The 26,686-nt window shown below is 36.4% G+C and overlaps 2 long non-coding RNA genes across 4 annotated transcripts in view; one reads left to right on the forward strand and one right to left on the reverse strand.

Annotated features, from left to right (window-relative positions):
* The window catches only part of LOC148223295 (uncharacterized), a 247,823-nt gene that overhangs the window by 12,297 nt on the left and 208,840 nt on the right, over positions 1–26,686 (reverse strand). The gene's annotated exons all lie outside the window — the stretch shown is intronic.
* The window catches only part of LOC148223296 (uncharacterized), a 33,115-nt gene continuing 8,016 nt past the window's right edge, over positions 1,588–26,686 (forward strand). Inside the window, exons 1-3 of one of the 2 annotated variants that reach the window (XR_015804317.1) lie at positions 1,588–1,871; positions 3,833–3,972; positions 6,679–6,736. This is a non-coding gene — a long non-coding RNA (uncharacterized LOC148223296). Of the gene's footprint in view, positions 1,872–3,832; positions 3,973–6,678; positions 6,737–26,686 lie in introns of those variants that run through there. The other variant, XR_015804316.1, reaches the window with a different exon arrangement.

Genomic DNA, 26,686 nt, shown 5'->3' on the forward strand with positions numbered 1-26,686 from the left:
AATTTCTAATGCAGTCACTTTAGCAATGCCAGAATCTTTCTATTTCTTTGCGTTTATATCTTGAGCTTTTTAAAATTATTTTCCCCTTGTGGTTGATTGTTAAGAATCTTGATATCATCTCACCTTATTTCCACTGATGCAAAAGTACCCCTCATCTCTTTTAGCTTCTACTCTTTTTGACAGTCTTGTCTCAACTTGGAATTTTTTCATAAATCCTGATTTCATTAAATTTTATCTTGCAACTTTTTGGTATACCCTGCTGAAGCTTCTTCCATAGAGTATTTAGAAGTTCTCTCCCTCTGTCCTCTGTGTACTCTCCAGTACTTAAAATGGTATACATTATCACTGCAACATTTTTTTGTATCATCAAAAGATTTTAAACGAGTAAATGAAACCATTCAATTTGTATTTATACATCTATTTCAGGAAACACATATGACTAACACTTATTTGGGAAATATTATTGCTATATCAAATTTGTTCAACATTAGCTAATGGGTGTCAAATTATTTAAACAGACGCAGAGGGAAGCGAGAAATAAAAACCAAGAAAGAAATGGATACACGACAAGACATAAGCCTGCACCAGGAGCACATATTTTTAACTTTAAAAACCAAAAGAGCTTTTTTCGTTATCTATAATGTTCATTAAAATCTATTCATATTTTCTGCCAGGTTTTAACATTTCATTCCTATTTACTAATGTGCCATGTTCCATTGTATTTGCTTCACGTGTAGACCATTTTCTTTCAGACCTCTTTATAAATTATTTTCATTTTGCAGTGCTCGAAGACAATCTGTTCTACAATCATTCTATAAAACAACTGCTTAATTAGTTGGCTGTATCTCCTCATCCTCTCTCCCTTCCTGGCTTTGTCTCTGTTGAGGCTTAACCCCAACCAGCAACCAAGGACCACACAGCTTTTCAGTCCCTCACTGTCAGGACTGGGGAGAGAATTGGAAGAGTTAAAGTAAAAAATTCATAGGTTGGTATAAAGACCATTTAATAGGGAAAACAAGAGCTGTGCATACAAGCAAAGCAAAACAAGGAAATCATTCACTGCTTCTCCTGAGCAGGTGTTCAGTGATCTCTAGGAAAGCAGGACTCTGTCATGCACAACATTTGCCTGGGAAGACGTGCACCATCTCTCCAGGTTTCCCCAATTTGTTCTCCTCCCCCTGTTTTACATGTTCAGCACGGTGCCATATGGTCTGGAATATCTGTTTGGTTAGTTGAGATTGGCTGTCCCAGATAGGTTCCTTCTCAACTTCTTGTGCACCCCCAGCCTTCTTACTGGAGGGGTGACACAAGATGCAGAAGAGTCCCTGATGCTGGGCAAACACCATTTAATAAAAGCAGAAACTTCTCTCTGTTATCAACACTCTTCCCAGTACAAATCCAGACACAGTCCTGTACTAGTCACTGTGAAGCAAATTACCTCAGCCAAAACCTTATGAAGCTCACACAAAGTAAAATTTTGATTTTTTTTTTTTTTTTTTTTTGCTTTGATAGAGCTCATTCTCTACACAGCATTGTGGGTAAGGTTGGGTCTTCTGCTTGGTATTTGGCCTTTTAAATCCAGATAAGATTACTACACAGGCTGAAGCTAAAAAAGCTAAAGGCTCTGGAGGCGAAAAGCCAAAGGGAAGGAGCTGTTAAGTTGGAAGATGATAGAAAGGAAAAAGGTAGTCTAGTTACCACAGCAGGGTAAGTATGCTACCCTGAGTCAACAGAGAACAAGAAATAAAACATCTGCAATAATGTGAGTCCTGAAGAGCTAAGCAGGGGAAGGAGCACAAGATTCAGCTCAGAGAAAGAAATCCTTCACACAGACTCCTTGCAGCATCTTAGGAACATGGAGTACATGACTGGTGAGTACTACTTTCAATTATATATGTAGCTGAACCTTTTAATTTAAACTTCAGAGGTAACTTATAGATGAGCATTAAAAAGATGTGTAAACCTCTGTGTGTGTGCTACGTGTTCTCCTTGCAGGGCAGTTCTCTCAGCACCAGTGTGTGAGCTGAAAAACTGCTTGGATGAGATCCTGATATGAACAATAGCCCAATAACATCCACAGCCATGGGAAAAAGTAGCAGTGTGAAAAGGATTAGTGTGGCAGCAGCTGGAGGTGTAGCCACAGGCTGCAGTAAAGTTTATGGAGAAGAGCTCCACTGATTGCATATTGATGGTTTAGCATATCCAAGCCTGTATCCTGGGGCTGCAGAAATCAAAATTCCTTAAAGTGGTGCGTAGGACAAAGAGATTTATTGACTTATCTTCAGCATCTGAATAAACATACTTCTCTCAAAATCTTAGATTCCTCCCTGGCATGCACAATGCCTAGTATGACAAAGGAACATATTTCCACAGATTTCCTAGCTCTTCTGAGTTTTTTCTCCTGTCAGGACTCCCAAGAGTTCTGAAGCCATTGAATCTGCCCAGCCCTAGGTCTCCTGACTCCATGCTGCTTTGCCCACAGTGTTGTAAAGGGCGTTCTCCTGTTCTGCCTTCTTCACTCCCTCTCTCCCTCCCTCCTTCTCTCTCCCCCTTTCTCCAGGGTTAGGGACACCTGCAGCTGTCAACACACACAGACGAGTGAATTGTCTCCAACAAAGGTCTCAGCTGAATTCTACTGGCCTGAGATCTCTGAGGAGAAACTGCGGTGTGCTTTAAATTTAATAGAGGAGGAGAAGCCTACTGCAAATGGCTTTGGAGAGGCCATTTTTTCACTTTACTGTAAAACCTAGGCCCTGAATAAAGTGGGAAGAGAGGAAGACTGTCTCAGAAGGCTTTTACCTTTCTTTTTAACTAGGTGTGCTAAGCTTTCCAAGTGGGTTAGTCAATCCTAATAACAGCTGAAGAATCCTAGGATCTGTACAAGGCATCAGAGGAAATGGAGTCTAGTGTATTTACTCCAACAAAATTCATCCACTTAACAAAGCCATATATTTCTGTACAAGCAAAAAAGCATAGAGCAGAGATATGTTTAAGTTTATTACACTGAAAATATTCAGTGCTAGCAGATTACATTTACAGATGCAAGTTTTTATGTCCTGCTTTAAGGGACAATTTAAAACATTATTTTCAATATTTTGTTTCTTGCCAGAGACAATAATAAACTTTAAAGAGCTTGAAAGTATTCACCCCCACAATAGTGTCTGATTTAACTTTGAAAAAGCATATCTGTTCAGCATGGATAGAAATAGTAATTTTATTAAACCTGTAATTTGGTGGTGTTTGCAATTCAATGTATAATGTTTATAAATATGATATTAAATGGTCAAGCCACTGCATGCAGAAATTACGTAATATTGCTGCCTTGCAATTTTAGTGTCCTGCCATTGATCTCTTCAATACAAACATGAAAAAGTGTTCTGCATTCAAAATAAAGCTGCATTATTACAGTTTATTGTGTTTCACTTGCACTTTATGCTGTGACATCTTTAAAACGTTCACAGAATTTTGAAAGATATTAAATGTAGCTATGTACCTTGAAAGATACTAAGCCAATTCCTGTCTAAGCACAAGACAATTCAACTCCAAATAATAAAATATTGCAGACAAATAGGGCTAAAATTATTATAAACAGGCAGAAATACTCTCTCAGGGGAGAGAGATTTCTACAGGAAATCAAGCTGTAACTCAGTCAGCACAGTGGGAAACAAGAATACATTTTTTGCAAACGTGATAAACAATGAAATGCAAACAAAGCCCCCCAGAATACAACAAATATAAGGAAGAAAAATAAAGAGAGAAAGAGACAACTGAAAGCTCTGAGAAATTCTTAGAGGTAGAAATGTTCCCTGAATGCCTTGTCTTTGCCTTGCAGGTCTCTGGCTCTGGCAAGGAATGAAGGATGGTTTTGAATGTTGACCAGCTTGTGTTTCAGATGGTTGATGCAGTCCAGTTTAGCTTCTTCAGTAAAAGAAGCTGGGGATATAAAACCATGCACCTTAGCTTCCCAAACAGGTAAACTTTGCCTCAGTACTGGAAAGGATAAAAATTTTTTTTCATAATTATTTATGGTGACATATATAAGATGGGCTACTGAGCAGACAGTACACTAACATATGTGTGAAAAACAACCACAAAGAGTCTTGAAAGAAGACAAGAAAAATGTTTGGGAAGCAAAAAGAACAAGCTGTCCCTCAGTTATGCTACTGATGTGTCCGTGCCATGGCCTGACTCTTTACCTTGAACAAGAACTGAGCAAAAGGAAACTGTCTCACTAAAAAACACCTTTCTAGCTTTACTATTTCTCATAGTAAGTAGAAGGCCCAGGTAAACTTAAGTCACCTCTTCTTCATTCTTCACCCCCATATCGGAATACAGGAAAAAATTGCAAACTGTCTCGCACTGAGAAGGCTGCCCAGTTATCTCCCAGGTGAAAAGGTCATTCCATTTCCTTATCAACAGGCATATGAATTTGTTTTTGTCAAAAGGCATAAAATACAAAGGAGAAAAGGTGTAAATTTTACAGCAGAGTTTTAAGGGATTTGATCTTCTTTCAGAATAAATATCGGTACCATTTTCTAAATGCCTGCTTAACTGCTGCTGGACAGATCATGACAGAGAATACAGAGCACTTGGAATCAAAGCTGTGTGGAACCAGAAAACAGGGTGAGGGGACACAAGGAGGAGGAGTGTGGGACACGTATTGAGAAAGTAAGAAAATTACAGCCTGAAAAATATTCCAGGCTGGAGCTTCTCAGCTCTGTTCCCAGCCGATGAGCTGGTCGAGCTCAAGGCTAGGGAGAATTTCTCCCAGGGTGATCATTTGGTCAAAATAAAAAGGAATTAATAACAAAGATAGAACACCTGTTGTGGTGTGTGCCCAGGCCCTGGCAATGGGGTGTCTTCTCTCTGAACCCATCACGTTTTCTCTACTCTTGGAGTTGCAGTCATGCTATAAAACCAAGTGTGTTTCTGAATAAACTTGTCTCTTTCTTCCTGTCATGAAAGACAACCATGTAGCTGTGCATCTTATTTCCCCTAGTTAAAGGGTTAAAACCCCTTTCCACGGGTACAGGGGAGTGCTGTCTCAAAGTCACTTGGAAGCCTTTTGTGAGACCGACTGCAGCTGCTGGAGCCGCGGCAGATGGGGCACCCTGCAGAGCCATATGGCACCTGGAGCAGAATACCTGCCACAGCTGGATCTCCCCGGCTTGTACAGATAATTGCAGGCTGTGGGGCAGGGCCATGTGCTCCAATGACACTGCTGGAAATGTGGTGGCTGCAGGGGAGGAAAGGAAATGGAAAGTTAAGGAATAGATTTTCATGTGGGCAGCAGAAGTATTTAGCCGTGCAGTTTCCTTGAGCTAGGGATGCAGTGTGCAAAGCAGTGCTCTAAATTACAGCGGGCATTGCTCTCTGAAGCCCACTGAAAAAGAATCCTGAATTTATTCCAGTGGCACTGAAAGGATTGGGGAAATGAAGCACAAAGTGACAACAGTGATTTATACTATTCTATTCAGTTGCAGTGCAGCTAAGTAACAGGATCTCTTCAGTTTTCAGAAGTGTCACAAACAGAGAAATCAATTCTAGAATTTACACATGTGTGTGTAAACAGTGTGAAACAGAGTACTGCACTGGAAGAGGGGACCAACTGTGACATCACAGTGGCATCACTCAAAACCACTAGAACCTTTACCTCTTATTTCTTTACACATTAAATTTAAAGAGAACACACATAGAAGTCGTCTGCTGAGTTATTAAGCCTAGGGCTTGGTTTTATTTTTTTATTTTTTATTATTTTTTTTTTTTTTAATTCTTGATATCTTGCAGTAGTAAAGAGATCTAAGAAGTTAGGAAATTATTATGGTATCAAGGAATCATTTATTTTGCAAAAACATTCTTTAGGGAAATACAGACCTTCAAGTCTTGGCAAAAACCCTAAGAACTAAATGGCAGATTTAGCACCAGAACTGGAAGAGATAGATATAACATCCATGTCTTCCAATACAAAATTGCAGAATTCTGTATTTATTATGTATAATAATTCCTTGATCAACTGGTCCTCTGTTTACAAGTAAAAACATTATTTTTCTCATTGTGACTCCACAAATTCATTATGGGTCTAAAAATCAATTCTGTGCTGCATCCCATTAAAAAAAAAAAAAAAAAAAAGGTTTATGCCTGCACATATTTCCTATGTGAAGAAAGAGCATTTAAAAATGTGTTTAATCTTAAATGGGTACCTATTTGAAATTTTGTGACACACCAAAACTTCTAACAATTATTGATTGGTTGGAAACTTCTCCATTGTGTGTTCATCTTCTCACACGACGTTTTTCCTCTGGTTGATGAAACAATGTTTATAGTTAGAAGGCCAGTTCAGCTGTTGTGACTTTAAAAATAAATTAATTCAGGCTTGTTTCTCTGCTCAAAATTAAAGAATACAACCCAAATGGAAAAGATTCTAGATAAGAAATAAAAATTCACACAAAAACGGTGGGAAACAACAGCTGTAGCTGTTGTATGGAAGTAAGATAATGTTCCTCTAAGTCTATGAAATTTATTGAGCAAGAATAAAGAAGTCTTATGTGAAACAAAGCCTGAGTTTAAAAGGAAGTTTTATACAGGTGGGCATGTATTTATTTTTTTTTTTAATTTTGCTTCGTTTGTTTGTTTGGGTTATTTGTGATTAATGAAATTTTAACAAATTTTGTCTTTTAGACAAAATAACATGGCAGTTTATGAAAATGAGGGATGTGGAAGCAATAAAAATACATTTAGTAAATAATCCTGGTTCACAGTTGTAAACTTATTTCAGATGGATATGAGGAAAATATTTGCTTATTAAAAATATGTTATGTAGTTAAAAAACCTTGCTGTACAGGTTCTTTCACAGGCTAGAAAAACGTTATTAGCATCTGCAGCACATATTTGGCTGCAAATCTGAGAAATTACAGAAAATCTGACCTTTTCACTGCTCCATGATTATAAATTTCCTTTTGGAACCACTTATTTCCAAAAGGAACAATCTGAATACCTGATGCAAAATGTTATTCATCTCTAGAGAAGTCATTAGATTAGCATTCCTACACTGACCTGCAGGTCAAGGAAGGTTTACTGATCCTGATAGCATAAGTGAGATCAATGAAACAGTGAAATATTTTCGGGGGCTAACATTTTCCATGAAAATTCCTTCTATTTACAGCAACCAAGACACATCATTACAAGCAAAATACCTGAGTTGCCAGACAACAAATTTATATATTGCCCATATACTCTGTTTTTAATTTCTCCTTGCATTCCTCATTCGAAAAATCACTTTTCTTCAAAGGTGCCATGAAGCAAGCATTTGGATTAGTTTTAATACAAGATCAATAAAAAGGTATTAATGTTTCAAGATATTTCATTGGCTACTATCTCTTTAAATGTATTAGAAATCTTATAAGAAGGCACTGAACTGAATGTAAAGCATCTTATGCAACAGCATTTCAGCTTAGCCAGTTTTGTAGTTTACATGATGTTGTAGCAGTATTTTCAACACAATAAGCATGAAGAACACATGAATTTTAACTGTATTTTTTCTAGTCAGTGAAATAGGTTGGGCGTGGGCTTGGTTGTGAAAGCATTCCCAGCTCTTCATTACACAGATCTCCAAAAGATCTGCTGTGTTCAATGTAAACCATGTTGTAGTAGCTGCCTAAACTGTTGGAATAGGAGAAGGCAAAAATAAAGAAGGGAATCAAAGGGCGAAAAAAAAAGGAACTGACAAGAAAATAAACAAGTTTTGAATAGTGAGCCTGATTTATCATTCATCAGTCTTATGGTGATGAATGAAATTAAGTTGGAGTTAGTCCCAGTAAAATATTTCCAAAACTGAGGATTAAAGGTTTGAAAGTTTCTTCTTGGATCAAAGGATCTACTGGTGGATTACAGGCTGGTTTTGCCACCGAGTAAACAAATTTATTTTTGGTTTTGAAATTAATATTGAAAAATTTCATCTCATGCAAGCACTTCTGCAAAAGGATTATAGGCAGAATGAGGTAGCAAAATCCTGCCAGTATCCAAAATGTCTTCATTTTTCATCTGGGAAGATTAACTTTTGCTAAGAACAAGCATTCAATCCTGTATACTTGAGCTGAGGCTGAAAGCCAATTACAGCCTGTTGTGGTGATGATTTTTGTAAATGAGATGCTTTACATTTACATGCATGTATAACATTAAAAGAAGCATAAATCTTTACTTTAGCATCTCAATGAAGCAGCAGCGAATGTTCAGAGGAACTTAGCTCCCAGATATTCATGGACAATATACTTTCATTTCTGAGAAAAAGACCTCTTTCATATCTAAATACTGACAGGTTATGCATGCAACCTAAGGCATCATGTTTTGAAAAACACCAATCCTACTGTCAGATTTTACACCTCCCCTTTCCTCCCTGCTCCATCCCTGCCAAGGATTTAGTGCCCAAAATAATAATATATATATCAGATAGCCTGAAGTTGAACCATATATTAAATTAACTAGATGGGTTCAAATAGCTGAAGATGTCTCCAGGGAAGCAGTTTAGCTTAGGTTCATCAGTTGCTTTTATCATATATATGTCCAAGAAGTGCATATTCAAAATAAAAATGACAGATAGCATTTTATAGACTCCACATTTTTTATAACTTTGGATTCTTGAAGCCACCTAAAGTTTGAAAAAAATGATATACATAAAATGGATAACTTCTTTTAAGCGTTAAAGTACCTCAAATCACCTTCTAATCATCTAGAACAAAATTTTGTTTTTCAGCCTGAGGAAGAAAAATACCAGAACCCAAACTGGAAGTAAGTTGCACGCAGAAAAAAAAAAAAAAAAAAAAGGAATACATTACATTGTTAATGTCACACAAATTATAATGTATTCATTTTCCCATCCACTTTGCCATTGATCCAGTTCCTGTAATTCTCACGGGGAAGCACTGATTCCTCTTTATTTGGAATCTGATACATCACTGGACAGGCATGTCTTTCAGATTATTCTTTCTGGTCAAAGAATACTATATCAAAATATGTCATTTACCACAGATATTACAGAACCCAATGCTTGAAGACAGATTTGGGATTATTATTCCTTCAGAAAATGTACTTTTGATGAAATTTGTGTTGCATGTAGAGGAAAACAATTTGCTTAAAAAGCTTTATGGTTCAGAGACAAAAAAAAGTAAACCTTCTTGTTTCAACAGAACGTTCTAAGTGGAATATTTGAAAATGTTCAGATGGGGGACAGGGAAAGTAAGCAGGCAAATATATACTCTGAAATACACAACTTTTGAATTCTAAGTTACCTCAAGAGAATCTAAATATATTCAGTCTTCTGAGCATATGTGACTTATAAATATCAGCATATAGGGATGTAAGTCTTAGACCTAAACATTCAAATTTGTTGGAACAAATGTAATGTTAAAATTACGGTGTATATTTAGCATGAAAAACCAATATTACATCTTGTGTGTGTTGCACTAAATGCAATATAATATACATCAGAACTAAACCTCAACATTTTCTGCTGCTTCAGCAAATACCTATTTCTATCTAAAGTTTTGTCAAATGGCAATAAAGTAAAAAGCTTATTCATTTCACTATGGGCATATAAATTGTATTTACTTAAAGAAAACTTTAGACACTGCTTCTGGTTTTGTATGAACAGTTTATCATTGTCAATTAGAAGAAGCGAATCTTCTCACTTGGTAAAACTGCCTTCCAGATGAAATATATGACATCTACTTACTGATAAACAATGCCCAGGAGAGGGGGTGGAATTTCTGAAACGTGAATTTTGTAAAATAAAAAGTACTATCAGCATGTACATATTGGCAAGGGTACTTGATAAAATAAGAAACACTCTCAGTTTGTGAAAACACAAACGTTTCCAGGAGACTGTAACAAACAAGTTTCTTAGTAAATGACATTTCAACGAAAAAGGCTAAAACATTTTATGTTGAGCACCAGCAAACTTGAATCTCCATGCAAAGCTCAAAAAGATTCTCATTCACTCTGATTTCAAGATATTAAACCCAAGTGCTTCTACTAGAATAGAATGATAAAGTAGATAGATAGATGGATGGATGGATAGATAGATAGATAGATAGATAGATAGATAGATAGAGAGATAGATAGATAGAGAGAGAGATGGATGTAAATTCTGGGATGAGGGCACATTGTGTCAATGTGCTGTGTGAGTCAGATTGGTGACAGGGGACATGCTACTGTGTTAGACTGAAAGGGTTAGACCAAAGAGCAGGGTTGCAACTTTTAAAACATTTTTAAAATTAATTTTAAAATATATTTGAAGCAAGGGACCTGAGGAATCTGTACTTGAAGCTAGGGGAGTGATTAGCTTCAAGGCATGGATGCCATATACAGTTCACAAATGGGAGACCTGTTGTGCAAGTGTGATGTCCCCACTGCATCATCTTCTATGTGCAGTAGGAAGGACAGTAAAACCCACTCAAAGTAGGAATGCCACCTAATCTGGTGCCTTTCTTTATCCAAGAATCATAAATTTATCTCCCATATGAGAAGAATCCAGGTGTTCCCTGTTTTCTGATCCGTGCGTGTCTGCTGATATTATGGAGAATGCCTGCAGCCATATCAGGGCACAGACACTGGTTGTGACATCCTGTACTGCAGCACATCACACTGTGCTGTTCTGCACAGCAGTGCCCCATCACTTCTTTCTTTATGGTCCAGTGAAAATAAAAGCCTTGGAAACAGCACCGTGAAAAAAAAAACATTTCAAGACCATAATAATTCTCACATGGCACCTAGGTAAGCAGGTTTCAGTCTTTCAGTTAGCAATATTCATTCACCTAGTTCAAAATCCAATCTTCCTCTTGCAAAAAAGAGATCAGATTCATTTAACATGTGATTTATTACTAAGTATATCCTTTTCAAATATATTGAATGATTTCTTCAAATAGAAGAGTTGTTTTTTCTTTTCTTTCTGCTATAGCCGTGATGGTTACAGATGGACAAGGGTTAAGAGTGGTTAAGATCCCAGATCATTGTAGTATTAGCAGTATTAGGGTATTGGAGGTATTCAATTATTCACAGACTAAATAAAATAAGGTAATTAAGAAAATATATGTTATGTATGAGATGCAAAGGCCTCTTATTATTGGCCTTTCTGGGCAATGTCTGAATACAAGCCAAGAAAACTTCCTGTAAAACGTAGAGGTTCTTCAGCCTGCAGGTGTCACCTCTGCTGCATTCTGCTTCACTTTTTATTCATTTTTGATTTCAAACTAAAATATTATCAGCATCTAATTGATTATATTTAAATAGTTTATTCACAGATATTCTATCATCTATGTGTCACAGTATAACTTCTACCTTTATTTTACAGTGTATCACACCTGTGTGTTTATTGTATGCTATGGACAATACTCAAGGCTTAAAGGGATTTGCATCTTTTACTGCTGTAGAACAGGTAGGAAAGAGAGGGAAAATATATTCTATGACTTGCTCAGTTTAAGCAAAATGGATGACTGTACCTTCAAGGACATCTCCAGTGGAGAGCAATCTCCAACTCAGTGTAAAAGAAGCTCTGAAATCTCTCATTTTCTTTTCATTATTCACCCACTGATTCGGCCTTAAATAAATTGACCAACTGTTATACAAAAGAGCAGATCCTTCTACAATTATTCTGTAGCTTCGAGATTTCTGTTCCCAAAGAAGCCTGCTATTTCTTGATCTCTTGATCCCCCTGTTTGCAGTGGTTCATGTGATATGTAATCATATACATACTGAAGAAAGATTCACAAGAAAATTATTCATTAAAATGTTGCCTTTCCTAGTATATATCTAAAGAAAAAATTGTTTTTATTCTCTTAAAATTCTGATTATGTAATTGAGTATCACAGACTTCCCCATCTACTTCTTGGCAAAAGGGATGCAGCCCAGTCCAGCCCATTTTTAACAGTCTAAACTCATTTGGCTTTCCTGAAAACAGAAAATTTTCAACATATCTCAGGATTGTCCAGTCATCAAAATTCCGCAGAAAACTACCCAAACTTCTAAATATTGATTAAAGTGAAATTTGACCTCTGTCTTTCTAGTGTTGGTGCATATGAAACAAGGCCCAAGCTTAAGAGATGGAATCTGTGCTCTTCTCACTCATTTGACTCTCAAGTAGGAAAACAATTCCATGCTTTACTGATTAAAGAAACACATGAGATAAATCATTTGGAGACACTGTAAATGGTCTCTTTACTGTAGCTTTTATTTCCTTTTATATTAATGCAATTAAATAATCATAAACCCAGGGTTTTTATAAATGCACAATTTAAATATTTTCCAGGAAGTCTTTAAGGACATAGAAATCAGTACAATGCAGGCCAAACCCGGATTCCATAGTATTGACCACCTGATCCAAAGGGCAGCAAAGCTGGCAGATAGGGAAAGAGCCAGAAGTTACCTGGAATTTGAGGGATCAAAAGGCAGACTATGCATGCCAAGGCTGAAGAGGGAGATGTGAGTGCAATTTGGATCAGGCTGGAGACAAGAATGGAGAATTTATGCAACAATAAGAGAATCTGAGGCAAGAAAGGGGCAGGGTGGACCAAGGCTGGATGAGCCGACCTGCAGCTGAGGAGGTAAAATCAAGATCTGGGTTTGAGGTCTGGGAGGAAAATGGTATCAAAGACAAGGCTTCAACCTCAGGCAGTTTTAATAGTCAAGTTTTCCCAGGTGCTGCCTAAAATATCTGTGCTTGGCAGGGATGTATAAATATGCACTTCTGTTTGATGGATGACTCAGGGCTGAATGAACTGTTTATCATTTCTTATTAAGTATTTGAAATATTCATGTCTTATATTCTGACATAAAATAGGGGGTAAATTCCTAATCTCTGCACCAAACAGCTTCCTTTCTTCACAGTTTTTCATTAAGGAAGTATGCCATTAAAAAGGATACATGACAAGGATACAAGAGAGATAAATGTCTTTTGCCATTTTTTCCCCATTATACACAATGGGCAGAAAAAAGTTCTAACTCATACACAGCACACTTTTAAAAGCTTACTTGCTCTCAGTATTACATTGATGCTAATGCTTTAAAAGTTTAATATGTGAAATAGCTTTGTCATAAACCAGTACCTCCATTTTGTCTTTTACTTTACTTAAATATTTTCTTCAAGGGCCCTATGCATAAATAATGGTAGTACATCATATAGTGGTCAAATTTTTTACAATATTCTCACATGCCTGGAATAAATTATGGAACATTATTCTAGATGAGGAAAAAATAAGTTTGATATAACCTTTTCTCCACATTAACAGTGTGTGTAGTGTAGTGTAGTGCAGTGTATGAAACGTGTTTGTAGTGATGGTGAATTCCTAATGTCTGGAGCAGAGCACAGGAGGCAATCTGGATATAGAAGATGCACAGGTTCTGATGGTTCAGCCTTTGACCTGTATGCATGTGATGATGAAACAACACCAGCCCCTCTTCTGCTCTAATCAGGCATAAAATTGACTAAGAGAGCAAATCCCTTTCAGTTAATGAAAGAGTATTTCCTACTGAATTACATAAGTGAGGCGAGAAATGATGGTGTCTGACCATAAATGCAGGAGTTAGAAGCTCTAATTAGCCAGGTGTGGTCTCCATGCTACCAAAGCCAGGTAATTTTAACAATTTATCAGCAACTGAAAATTTGACAGTCCAGTGATAATGTATTTTTGTTAATAATTACACATGGAGTCAGGGCTGACCACAGCTAAAAATTCCTGATATTCTCTGTACTGCAGCAGGCTGTTTCTCTTTGCTCCCTAGATATACCTGCCATAGTTTATGCCTTGTTTGAACCAGAAAGTTTAATGCAGCTTTATATTTATTTAGACTTAGTGAGTAAGAATATGAGTCAATATCTCATAATACAACTCATTACTCTTCTGTTGTGCAGTTTGAAAGGCATTTTGGAGCTAGATGTGGGTCTACAAGAACAGACTTCTTGTGTGAGTGTTCACAAGGCCAGCTCACATCCTCAGAGTGGAGATAGCTTTCCTAACCCACCATTTCTAAAGATAAATCACACAAGTTGTTGTGAGGCACTCAGATACAAACCTGAACTGGACAGGTATTTGCCATGAAAGAATGTGAATGCTTTTGAAAGTTAATGGATGAATAGCTGAAGCCACACAGGATCCTAAATAAATCTGTACAATTAACACAGAGTGACAAGCACAAAATCATTGTATTTTCTGCTATGCATTTTAAAAGGGCACATCCTAGAAACAAGTTAATGTAGGAGAGAAGGATTAAATAAAGTATCTTTGTAATTCAGTAATTGTAATTTTCAAAAGTAATTTTTCTTTCTTCAGCTCAAAAGTATTTTCACTGATTTATTCCAGTGTAAATCTTTTTTTCTACTACTAAAACACACTTGCTAATTGTTATCACTAGAGGACAAATTGTGCTTAATTGCATCTTCATCCTAGGTCTGTTCTTTGCACCAATGTGTACAGAAAGGTGAAGAAACCTTTGCTTAACAAGACATCAAAATTTCCATTATTTGAATTTTATCTGTGCTCCATCATTTTAATGTCTATGTTAACAAAGAATTTATATATTGAAAAAATGGCAGAAAATAATTATTAGTTTAATTCCTAACCCATATTCTGTGTGTTTGTGAATATATATGTATGTGTGCACATATAAATGTGCTCTTCAATGGCCTTGGAGACTGTAGAGTTGTTTCTCTCACATATTCTCACTCTTCATTCCAGCTGCAGGTTTTTTTTTTCCTTTTCTTAAGTCACAGAGGTGCTGCCACAGCCACTGATGGCCTTGGCCAGCAGCAGGTGTTGGCTCTACTGGACATGGGGAAAACTTCTGGCAGCTTCTCCCAGAAGCCACCCCTGTAGCCTTCCCCAGTGCCCAATTCAGCTAGGAATGTTTCTGAATGGACTAAAATGCATTCATCCCAGTGCTTCACTCCTAGGCGTCAGACAAATATAAGAAAAAAGCCATATGCAAGTGCTGGTTTGGAAATAAATTTCCAGTTGCAAAACAGCTAAGACAGTTTCCCAAAGGCTTACAGATGCCAGAAAGGAATGAACAAGCATCTAGTCTATCCAGGCAACAGATATTCCTAAACATGCACTCAATCAAGGGCACAGCCACGTTGTATGTGGGGGAGAACCTCACCTTTGTGGACAGAGAAAGGGAAATTTTTATTGCATTGGCAGATTTATGTCACTGAAAAGCAAATTGCAATTTTCTTTCTGCTATCGAACAACAGTCAATGGGATTGGTAAAAAAAAATAGAAAAGGATAAGAGAGTAAAAATAGTACCTTTTTCTCTGCAGTTTTATTAATATTTGGAAAATCAGCCCATGCAGTACTTTCAGGGCAGGTTGAGAAGTTTATTTTAAAAAGGAAAAGGAGCCTGCAGTCACAGACTCCACTAATTACTTTGTTCAGTGGTGGCTGATATTCTACAACCACGGTCATTTAAGGCTTGACATGGTATTCATGCAATATTTAACATTCCAGCAGTTAGGTCAGGACAGGCCACGTGTACTTGCAAAGGGAAGCCACAGGAATTGGTGCAAAAGTCCAGCCTAACCTGACCATTGCAAAGCCATGACAGTGTGCTATATGAATTATTCAATGGCAGCAAATCACCACCAAAATAAACAAATAAATAGCCATCCTCCAGAGAGTAGCACAGACATATTCTGAGTGCAAGGAAAAAAAGTGTGGACCAGGAGAACCAAAAGGAAAGAAGAGAAGAAAATAACTAATAGTTACCTGCAGATGGTGCCTCAACATATACTACAATATACCTAACCAAGGTATATTTAAAAAGTTCAGAGTTGCAATCAGTGTGGGTTGGAGCAGAGACAAAGATTGCTGTGTTGTAGATGACAGCATCTGCTGGCTGCTTCAAACAGGGCCATTTGTTGGGGTGAACAAATCTTTGGCCACAGGGAGGTTTTCCCAGAAAATTTACTGATGTTGCCACTTGTGTTACAGCAGCAAAACTAAGGGATAACCTATCATGTGACATGGATGGCTGCTGAAGGAATATGCCATAATAGTTTCTTTGATATGAATTACTGTGAACTACTGGTGTAGGCTCCAAAGTGACAACAAATCTGGAAGCAATAATTGAATTGAATTGAATTTTGCAAGGAGTACACAACTACATTATGTATATTGTAGTAGCTTTCCCAAAATATTTCAAAAGTAATTCGAGGCTGTGCCTAATTACTTGTATGTCCTCCTAGGCCATCCAAAAATGCAGAATTTAATCACTTTTTAACTGCACATGTTAGTGGGCTCTGCTCTTCAGCAACCCAGATATGGAAATTAATGTGTGCCAGCAAATTACATCAATTTATTTGCTGTGGTTTAATTTCATTACTCATGATAAGAGAGATTGAGCTTAACATCTCTCCCTTTATGTACAAATAACCCCCCGGGTGACATATCACGTGAAACCAAATTAGTGCACATAATAAAATGACACCACAAATAAAAACGCATTTCCGAATACAGTTACACTCAGAGACGAGCAGTGAGTAAACACACATTTGGCACTGTGTCAGTAATCAGCACCACTTCCTCACTTACAGAATAATCGAAAGCATATGATCCCTGGTAACAGCAGAAGGAGATGAGCATTCCATGATGATTCCCATCCTGTTTGCTCCTTGTCTCTGGCCCACTGATCACAGCAGGCAAAGTGGGGGCTGCTACAGAGCAGCTCCTTGGGGCACTCCTGTGACAGATCTGGGCTCTACACCAGCTCTCTATCGGATAAACTTCCAGCATTCCTCTGAAACTGCAGCCAACTGATTTGTGAACCCATCTGTTTGGGACATGCAGAAGCAGGTTTGGCATCTGTAAAATAAATGCCTCCCCATTTATTAGGAGCACTTGTCATTCCTATTGTAATGCAAAGATAGGTTAGTGATTTCTTGTCAACAAACTCTAGCAGCTGAATTAAACAGAGCCATTTCCTGTTCCAAAGAACTTACAATACATGTATTTTATAGCTTTTTTTTTCACAAGGCCATCGAAAGAACTGACATTGGTATGAAATGGACATTTGAGCTGTGGAAGAACAGGAGTAGAAAGATGTGCCAAAGCCTGACTGCCCGCATCTCAAGCAGCAGAGGCAGTCAGAAAGCCTGGCTGCAGGATACACAGCAGCCCTGGCACAAAGCTGTGTGAGGAATTGGACTGACTGGAATCCATTTTCTCATGGCTTTGAAGCAGTGCTGCTCGCTGCCATGTACTTCAGCCCTTTCTTACTGTGTCCTACCAATTTAGTTATTTTTATGAGCAAGCTAGAACTGGCAACTGCAGTTAAATGGAAGGCGTTTCAAAGACAACTGCAGGGAGTCCAGTCTTTACACTCCCCAAAACTCACCTTGTGATTCCTTGAATAAACATCACTAAGACAGTGGTTGAAGCACAAGGAAGCTTAAGCAAAAATGTGTAGCACAAAAGCAAGCAAGACAGATTATGTTTCTCTTCTGTGCTTTCAATTCTCTCTCCTCACGCTATCTTAATGTTTGTCTTCTGCGTTTGTTCCCAGAAACACGTACACTATTTTACACTGATTAAAAATACAGGCAAAATACAAATAATACTATTCTTTAGCTTGCATGGCAATAAACCTGATGCTGGAAACTGTTGAACTGCAACTTGTTGTTATTTTCAGTCTTCAAGGAGTTAATGATGAGGACAGACAACAGCAATCATCCCCTAAGGGTTAACTGATGCAATAGCCACTGCTTGTTGCTCCAGTCACTGCTGCAGAATGTCATGATTTCATAAACTTATATATAGGATCCAAATAAATACATTGCCTTCTATAGGAAAGCAGGACCATTTGTCAACCCTGAGGATATTGTCAGGAGAAAATAAGGAAAGTCAAGTGCAGTAATGCTCTTGATATACTGCCTGATGACACCACAAGATGTAAAACACAGCTTGGAAGAAACAGATACAAACAAGAGGTTGCTTTTGCTCAAGGCTATCCCCCTCAGGGATGTAGGAAACAGCCTTTGAGACCACTGGAAAAGAGAGAGCAAAATTGCATACAGACATAACTGAGATAAAGTTCCTTTATCCTTTTCTCTGAAATCATCTGGAGTACCAAAAATTGGCTCTTCAGGAAATGTCAAGCACATATTGTGTGAGTAAAGCAATTATTTCTTGTAGAGTTGGAACGGACACCGAAGGATTCTGTGCTTGGACTTGATTCAAAGGGAACTTGAAAGTTTGGGAGTTTATCTGCAAAGTTTGGGCAAAATAAAATGTGCATGTCCTTGCCTTTGCAATGGGACAATGGAGCAGACTAAAGAATTTATTGAATCATGGCTGAATCTTAGGTCCAGAATATGAATAGGGTCAGTTATGTACAATGATATTTCATATCCTTAGTGAATAGTACCTGCCCTACAGGGACCCCAAAGGTAACAAGGGGTAATGGTTTTAAACTAAGAGTATCAATTTATATATGATATGAGGAAGAAGAGTTACAAAAAATGTGATAACACATTAAAAGAATTTGCCCAGAGATATGGTAGATGTCCTGTCCCTGGAAACATTCAAGGTCAGCCTGAATGTGGTGAGTTGGACTAGAGGACCATTGAAAGACCAACCCTAACTGTTCAATTATTCTATAACAGAAACAGCAAAAAGTCATGGCTTTCTCAACATGTTTGAAATGTCCATATTAGTCTACCCTATAGAAGCAGTGTCACAATATATTTCTTGACCTTTTTATGTTTTCCCTCTTTATTCACTGTTAATGACTATTATATACTCTTCTGAGAACTTTGACTTTCTAGTATCATATTCTTCTTCACTTCGCTACTGAGGTTGAATTTCACCCTGATTTCCTGTAAGCCATCTATAGTTTGAATGTAGGGATCATTTAATTTAATTTAATTTCCAGATCCCATAGATTCCAAAATTTCATAAGAAAAGAAACATATTGTTATGAAATAATAATTGATAATCCTCAGCAGCATTTTATAGAAAGACTACATCTAACAATATGTTCTGTTATTGCTTAAGTGTTTCTTTTGAGCTTTCTCAAAAGAACTTTTAAAAAAATCCTGTTTCATTCTGGATCTATATCCTAGATTACATCCTGTCTAGAGACATGATTCCTTGTTTTCAAGAATTCATATTTTTATGTGGAGAATAAGAAAAGGATCATGCTCTAAATATAAGCTGACCTTGACAATTCAAAAAGTGTTTTAGAATAATTACTTAAAGTGTTTTAGAATAATTACTTAGAATCATGCAAGTATTTTTAGCTGGTTATATTACAGGGATCTAGGGAAAAAATTACTTTCCTTATATCTTTAGTTTTACAGAAATCTCGATTATTGATATCTCCAGCTAATGGCATTTAGGTAATGACAATCAGTTGAAATTCCAGAATCCTGAGACATTTCTATCCTCTCAATGGTCTCATGGTGGTTTAGTTAGATAGTGAGAACTAATTGTTCTGTTTAAGACTAATTGAATAATAGACTCGTGAACTATCACTATTACTTATTTTGTTGCCTCTCTTAAAAAAAAACACTTTTTAAAAGTTTACGTTTTTCTAAAAAGATTATATAGGAAACTCAGCCAGGAAGAGGGATGAGTCAATTAAACAGATAAAACAGTATATTCAATAAGTGTTCCAAGCAGCTGAGCAATCCTCTCAGAGTTGCTAATGATAATTACTTAATGTATATAAGTATTTATTCCTCTTTAACAATGTAGCAAACACTTATTCTAATAGGTCAATGCACAGTGAATGCTGTTTGTCTAATATATTAAACACTTCAATACATCTGCATGCATAACATATTAACTCTAAGGTTGCATTTGTAAAAAGGTAAAATGCTTTGTATAAACTTATGCTGGAAAATACCTGGATTGGTCAAGTTTACCTATTTTAAAAAAGAACTAAAACACAGGTGTCCAGTTTTTAAATCAACATGTGAAAGAAATTATATTTCAAAGGAACTACTAGTTGCCTGCACAGACAAAATCTACTGCCTAGGAATACCAAACTACTTAATGCCTTATTCAACAAGGATTCCTCAAGAAATGGGGAGGGAAATTAGAAGGGATGGACTTTGAAATAAGAGCAATTATGCTTCAATGCAATATATTACTTTTAAATAACAATTTGCTTTCCTTTTGTCCATATACTTTGGCAAATAATAGCTATAACAATAATAATAATAATAATAATAATAGTAATAAATTAAAAATAAAAAACCCACAACCAAACACATCAAATATGTTTTATTAGTAAAAAGAAGTATTATCCCCTAAAGTATTCTCAACTGGCTACCCTTAAATAATTACAAAGAATGTGCAAGTAACCTCAGAGATTGCAATCCTACTTCATCTATGATTGATACAAAGCTTATTTTGAAAGCTCAGGTGGTATTTCAGTGGTACACAAGCCTTGAAAAAACTTTTGAAATAGGACGAATTTCAGCCTAAAAGAATTATAGCAGAAATAATATGACATTGAAAAATTAGGCAATTTTAGAAAGAATTGCAAATATGGTATAGAGATGAATGAGACCTTGATAGCAGGCATGGTAGACAAATCTGACAAATACTGCTAGGACGTCTCAAAAGAGATTTTATTAATACACATAAGTATAAATCATTTGAATAGCTGTATCAAGTAATGCAACAATGTTACTTATCCTTTGAAGTTACAAATATGTAACACGAACACAGAGCAAAGCCTAAAAATAAATGCTGGGTAAACAGCTGTATCTTCTAAGATGTGAACAAAATTTATATCTATTTTCAAGATTTATTCTAGTGGCTTTTTTTTTTTTTTTTTGTGGAAGGCTAGTGAAGTAGCTCAAAACCAAAACTCAACATCAACCTGAAGAGAATATAAGAAAAATTTTAAAGACGTCTTCATATTTTAAATCCATGGAGTTTGTATTTGGAAATATCTGTCACACTGCCAGTGTATTTCTGTTTCAGTCCTTATATTTGACCCATTTACTCCTCTATTCAGCTCAAAAAACTGGTTTTGGCATAGACATGACTCATGTCTGGATGAAATTTATTTTTCAGAAAGCAATCCATGTGTGAATAGTTACAGAACCCATGATTTTATTTGCACCATTAAAAAGAATTGTATTTTATTTTGGTTTTAACTCGGGATTCAAACAAGACTCCAGCCCTTTTCAATAGTTGCCTGCTAAACACAAACTGATTTTGCAATGCTTCTTCCTTTTATTTGCATGCTTCATTCAGTAAGATTTCATTGAAAAGGCAGTCAAATCACACAGTTTCCTTTTCTCCTCACTACCCTGGGATCCTTTAGCTGGTTACCAGTGCAGTTTTGCAAGTACCAGGCAGCAAGCTGAATGAGACAAGCAGCTCACAATAAATATTTTAAATTAGCATTAAAATGTTCAATGTTAACTAGAGGTCAGGATGAAAGCTGTGAAGATGACTCCAGGTTTTAGCTGAGATATTGTTTCTGCTTGAACTTAGTTAAATATTTGGAGCTATTTTGTTGAACCAATGATGCTGCAAACCAGTCATTTCCTTTCCTAGAAGCATACCTTAAGAAAATTTTGTAATTTTTTTCTCTTGTCTCTAATAATCATAGTATCCTCCCTTAAAATAGTTTTCTTTCTAAAATGCTTACATTCTGGAGCTGCATGATGTGCAACCTAATGACAAATATATATTGATATATATACTTTTAAATGATCAAAAAGATTGTGCAATGACAGGCTAGCTTTCCTTCTTTTTTTTTTTTTTTTTGACTGTTGAATAATTTCCCTGGACCACACGCCAATAAAAGCAACAAATAGTATAAAGAAGTTTGATATAATGGCCATAAACCTTGGCTTAAACTAGGATCTTCAATATGTGCCAGATCCTCTTTCTGAGAAAAAAAAATAGTAATGATAAAAAACTTGTACCTTGGTGAACATCTTCAGAAGACAGAAAGTTCAGTTTCCTGGATCTTAAATGGGTCATTTTCTTCCCAGCACTAATTAGAGTGTTAAAGAGATGATAGGCAGCATTTTGGGGACAGTTCCTGGGAGTTTTCAGTTCATGTCAGCAGCCTCCAGGTCTTTCTGGAGTCCTGAAAAATCAGGACATCACCTTGCAAACTGCCTCCTCTTAGGTAAAAGTGAATGCACTGACTGCAAAGAGTAAAATATTTGATCACTCATCGTACAGTGTAGTTAGGTCTGGGAGGGAAACTTATTTTATCTGTATGTTGCTGATGTGCCCTGCACATTTGTTGTGCTATGCAAATGTTTTAAAACAAGTTAAACAAGGAAAATGCAATGAAAATAGTTATCTCTACGTTTTTGTTACAGTTCCTCAAAATGTAAACAAGATCTGGTTTGGGGAATTTGAAGCATTTCAGATTACCTCCTGGGTTATGATAAATCTCTTGTATGAAATGGGAATAGATTATATGGAGAGTTTTGGGGGTGTTTTTTTAGCTCCTTCTTTGCAATGAATTTGTATCTTTTTGATTTGCACTTACTTTAAAATGTGTTACACATTTTCAGGCTGCATTTCATCAGATAATGCAGAACAGACCATGGACCTTTTGTGTCACACAAACACATTTACCTCAAATGTGCTGTCACGGTGGCACACATTAACTCGCTCTACATGGTGATTAAGGATCATGGAAAGTTCTTCTAGCTAATGAGCAGCCAAGCCAATCACTCAGCAGTCAATTAAAAAGGTAATCTTCACTAGCCAGCAGTGTCTAAAAGCATCTTAAAGCTAACATAGCCTGAATATTTACAAGATACATCGAAGATTAAATTGGTGATTAAGATTTTTATCTTGCACTGCAATGTCTTAAGTTGCACTCAAATACATGCTTAATTTTAAGCTTCTGGTAATAAAAGCAGCTCACATGAGTGGGTGAAACATAGCCAATGAATTACAAGTAAATGTTGACTGCAATATTTCTGAATTTTCCCTTTTTATATAACAGCTGGGGTATTTTTGGGTTTTCTTGAGAATAAGGGATTTGCTCCAAATTTTACAGAAATACTGAAATATTCTTAAATTTTTATTACTTCCTTTGCACATTTCAAGAATTTCCAAAATTTACTGTCCAAAGTATAAAAAAACTTCAAGAAAAAAGGTTTAGGCTAACTAGCTTCCAGATTTAGAAAACTATTTTTAGGGACTCAGATATTCTAGTAGAAATAATCTATTTTCTTACATATTTGATTTTTTGTTAAGTCTTCTTTTTTTACATGTGAGATATTAGAAATTATTGCAAAATGTTTTTAACTGTAATACCTATTTATGATTATTTTTATCCTTTATGGTCCAGGGAAATTTAATCATATGTCTTAATATGAATAGTGGTTGTTCAAGTACTGCTCATTTTAGACCACTGGTGAACTGTACACTCATTTCAGGACTTCACTGGGAGCACCAGCCTACTCAAGCTTTCACATGGAAATTATGATGATTGCTGATACAGGAATTGCACTTTCAAATGGAAAGGATTCTCTTCTTATTGAAGTTTATATGGTGAACCTGTGTTCATCACATTGACATAAAATCAATGTTTTCATGGCACCAGCAGCCAACCTGGGCTGTCACCACCCAAGGATGTAAATCTTGGCCAGTCCCTACTGGCATGTTTTCTCTGCTCTAAGGCTCAGATGTGAGTGCACTGCATTTTAGGAAGAAATGTTGCAAGGGACCTCCTGCCATTGGCACACCTCTGTTCTTCCCCAAAAGAGCCAGCCCAAAATGTTCCCAAATGTCTCTTTTCAGTTCAGTGACAGCCTCCAGCAGGCTTGCCCTTACACACCTGGAACTGAAGATTTTTTGCAGTGATGGTTTAAAATGTCTGTTCTTCCCTTGATAATTGAAAAGCAAACAAGAGAAAGTTGGCATTTTTTAATCTTCTCAGATAGAAGATGTAAGAACTTTAAAAATTATCTACTTGAGTCTCTGCTAGAAGCTGTATGTGTGTCTTTGTTAAAAGATGGGTGTGATGGTCAAAAAATCAGACTAGATTGTGACTATTAATTAGCTTAATTCTAAAGTTTAATTATTCCATTTTTTCAATGTGACATTTCTTGGTTCACACGGATGTTTTTTCCAACATGAAATTGTGTATTCATTAGTGTTTCTTATATTCTTATTCCTGCATATATCATATGAAAACTTGCATTATCTCAGTGTTTCCAGTTGACACCTGTGGCTATATAAGAATCAATTACAAACCAATTTTAAACACAGCGTGGATTCTCACACAGAAATACAGAGGACAAGGAAGATAAGCAGCAGAATTTATATATATATTTTTTTTCTTTATCGAAAATGCTCCTGGAAGGAAGTATAGCCTGTGAACATTGTTAAATTTCAAAGCAAGCCTAATGCTTTTGTTTGTATAAGAGTAGGTGTCTGTGAAGGAAAGCTCTTTATACAGAAATAGTTCTCACTCTGGAGAACTTCATGTGCCAAGAAAGTTATGAGCAAATGAAGTTCCCTTGCTCAGCTTCCACATTCTCTTTGAATTACTTGGCTTCTGATTTTAGGCTTTATAAATGTCAGCTAAGCATAAACATTTCATTAACCTGCAAAGGTATTCTTGATGGACAGCAAAGAAGGAAAGGATGGATCAGAGAAGGAAACTGTTCATAAATTGTGTCAAGTTACAGCTGAATAGGACAATGAGACCTGGACCTGGCCCCAGAATGGCACACCTTGATACTTTTGAAGGAAGATTGTGTCAAAGGCACCTTTTTGCCATCCTGTCTTGGGGTTTACAGCATATTAGATCTGCTGGCATCTCAGCTGGATGGGATTGACTTTTTAGTCCAATTTTAGTGCTAAACGTCTGAGTAGACAGATGAAGAACAGGAGGCTCCACATTAATCTTTATATTAGTGCCAAGTATAACATAAAGTTGTAAAATAAATACGTTTGGTCATAGTTTACCCAGAATATTTTTACTTTTTCAATACTTTAATGCAGCAGAAATTGTGGAAAAACTATTTTATCAATAAAGTCCACATTTATTATCTTCATTTTTAAAATTCAGCTAGGTTCAAAAAGACTTTTGACATCAAGTGTATGACCATGACCAAACACCACTTTGTCAACTGGACCATGAGTGCCACATCCAGTCTTTCCTTTAAATATCTGCAGGGACAGTGACTCCACCAAAGCAAAGCCAATTCCAATGTCTTATCACTCTTCCTGTGGAGAATTATCCTGATATTAACGTTTCAGGCTTTTTAAACTGAATATCTGGAAAGAACCTCACCTAAAGTCTGAAATAGCAGAGGGGTAACAACACCATCTTTAAATTCCTAAAATACCATCCAGAAAGTAGAGATAAAATCCTGGCTGCTCTGAGAAAAGAAAAAAAAAAAAAAAAAAAAACAACAAAAAAACAAACCAAAAACCTGCTCTCTACCTTGTGAATTCATTGCTTCATTATTGCATTAATATTCAGATCCATATCCATTTGAAGGTCACAGTGCTTAGCTATAAAACCTTAAATAAGTTAAGTTCTCTTGATGCCAAAGACCTCTGCATTTCAGGTGGGCATTCTTATTTAATGGGGATTCATCAGCATCTTTTCATGTGGGTGAGCAGCAGTTTCATTGTGCTGATCCTGTTTGCAAGCTTGTTATTATGAAGGTTTATACTGCACCCAAATATGAGAATTTTGAGGGTGAACCCAAAGAGTTTTATTTCTCCTGAACTCATTTGGCTGAGGTATGAGGACAGCTCATACTACTGTGGTATTTAAAGTTGGATTATTAACCCCATCCTCTCATTACCTGTGCTGAAATTGCATTGTTTAAAGAGTGAGATGATGCCTTAGGAAATAAAAAACTTTCCTGGAAAGCCAAAACATTTCCTTTTCATAGGAAAAAATGGACAAATTTTGAAAAGCTATGACAAAGTCATGTCATAGTTTAAGGAAAATGAATAATAACATACATTTGAGTGGAACACAAAACGAAACACTTGATTCTCTTCTGTCATGGCATTGATTGGTGCTATGGCATCTGATATGTACAGGATTTTAAAGTCATAGCAGTTGCAACAGATACTGCCATTGCATTTCTTTTGTCCAATTAATTGGCTAATATAAGGACAAAGCTGTTTAGAAACTTTATGTGTCTTTGAAAGAACAAAGTACCTATGAGTTTTCTTGGAAGCCTAAACATTTAATTTCCTTTAAAGCAAGGAGGTTCTTGAGAACAAAGACTGGGTTTGATTTTCAATTAAATGAATATGAACTTAGCTTTGAACTCCGTGGGCTTTTCTTAGAATGCAATTTCTTACTCAGATAACAGTGAACGTGGTATTCAGTCTTCACTGAAATCTTCCTAAATAGCTGCAAGCACAGTCTTCTGAGGAAGAGGGAGAGGAGCATCCTTTAATGCACTCAGAAGAGTCCTGTGGTTACACTTTTAGCAAGTACACACTTGATTCCTGTGTGTGTTATAAGAAGTACTGAATTTATGAGACTAAATTGGATGGTTATAGCTTGTAGAAAAATCAGACATAAAAGCAGGAAACTATAAGAGAGAAGCTGAAGGAAAAAACCCGAAAAATCCTTCCTATGCAGAAGATATTAAAAAAAAGCAAGCTTCATGTTGACTTTTCAAATCATGGGAATAGATAAATATGAATCTGTGGGGGAAAAAAATTGAGC

Source organism: Sturnus vulgaris, chromosome 6 (assembly GCF_052056855.1).
Source record: "Sturnus vulgaris isolate bStuVul1 chromosome 6, bStuVul1.hap1, whole genome shotgun sequence".
In the NCBI taxonomy this organism is placed as follows: Eukaryota; Metazoa; Chordata; class Aves; order Passeriformes; family Sturnidae; genus Sturnus; species Sturnus vulgaris.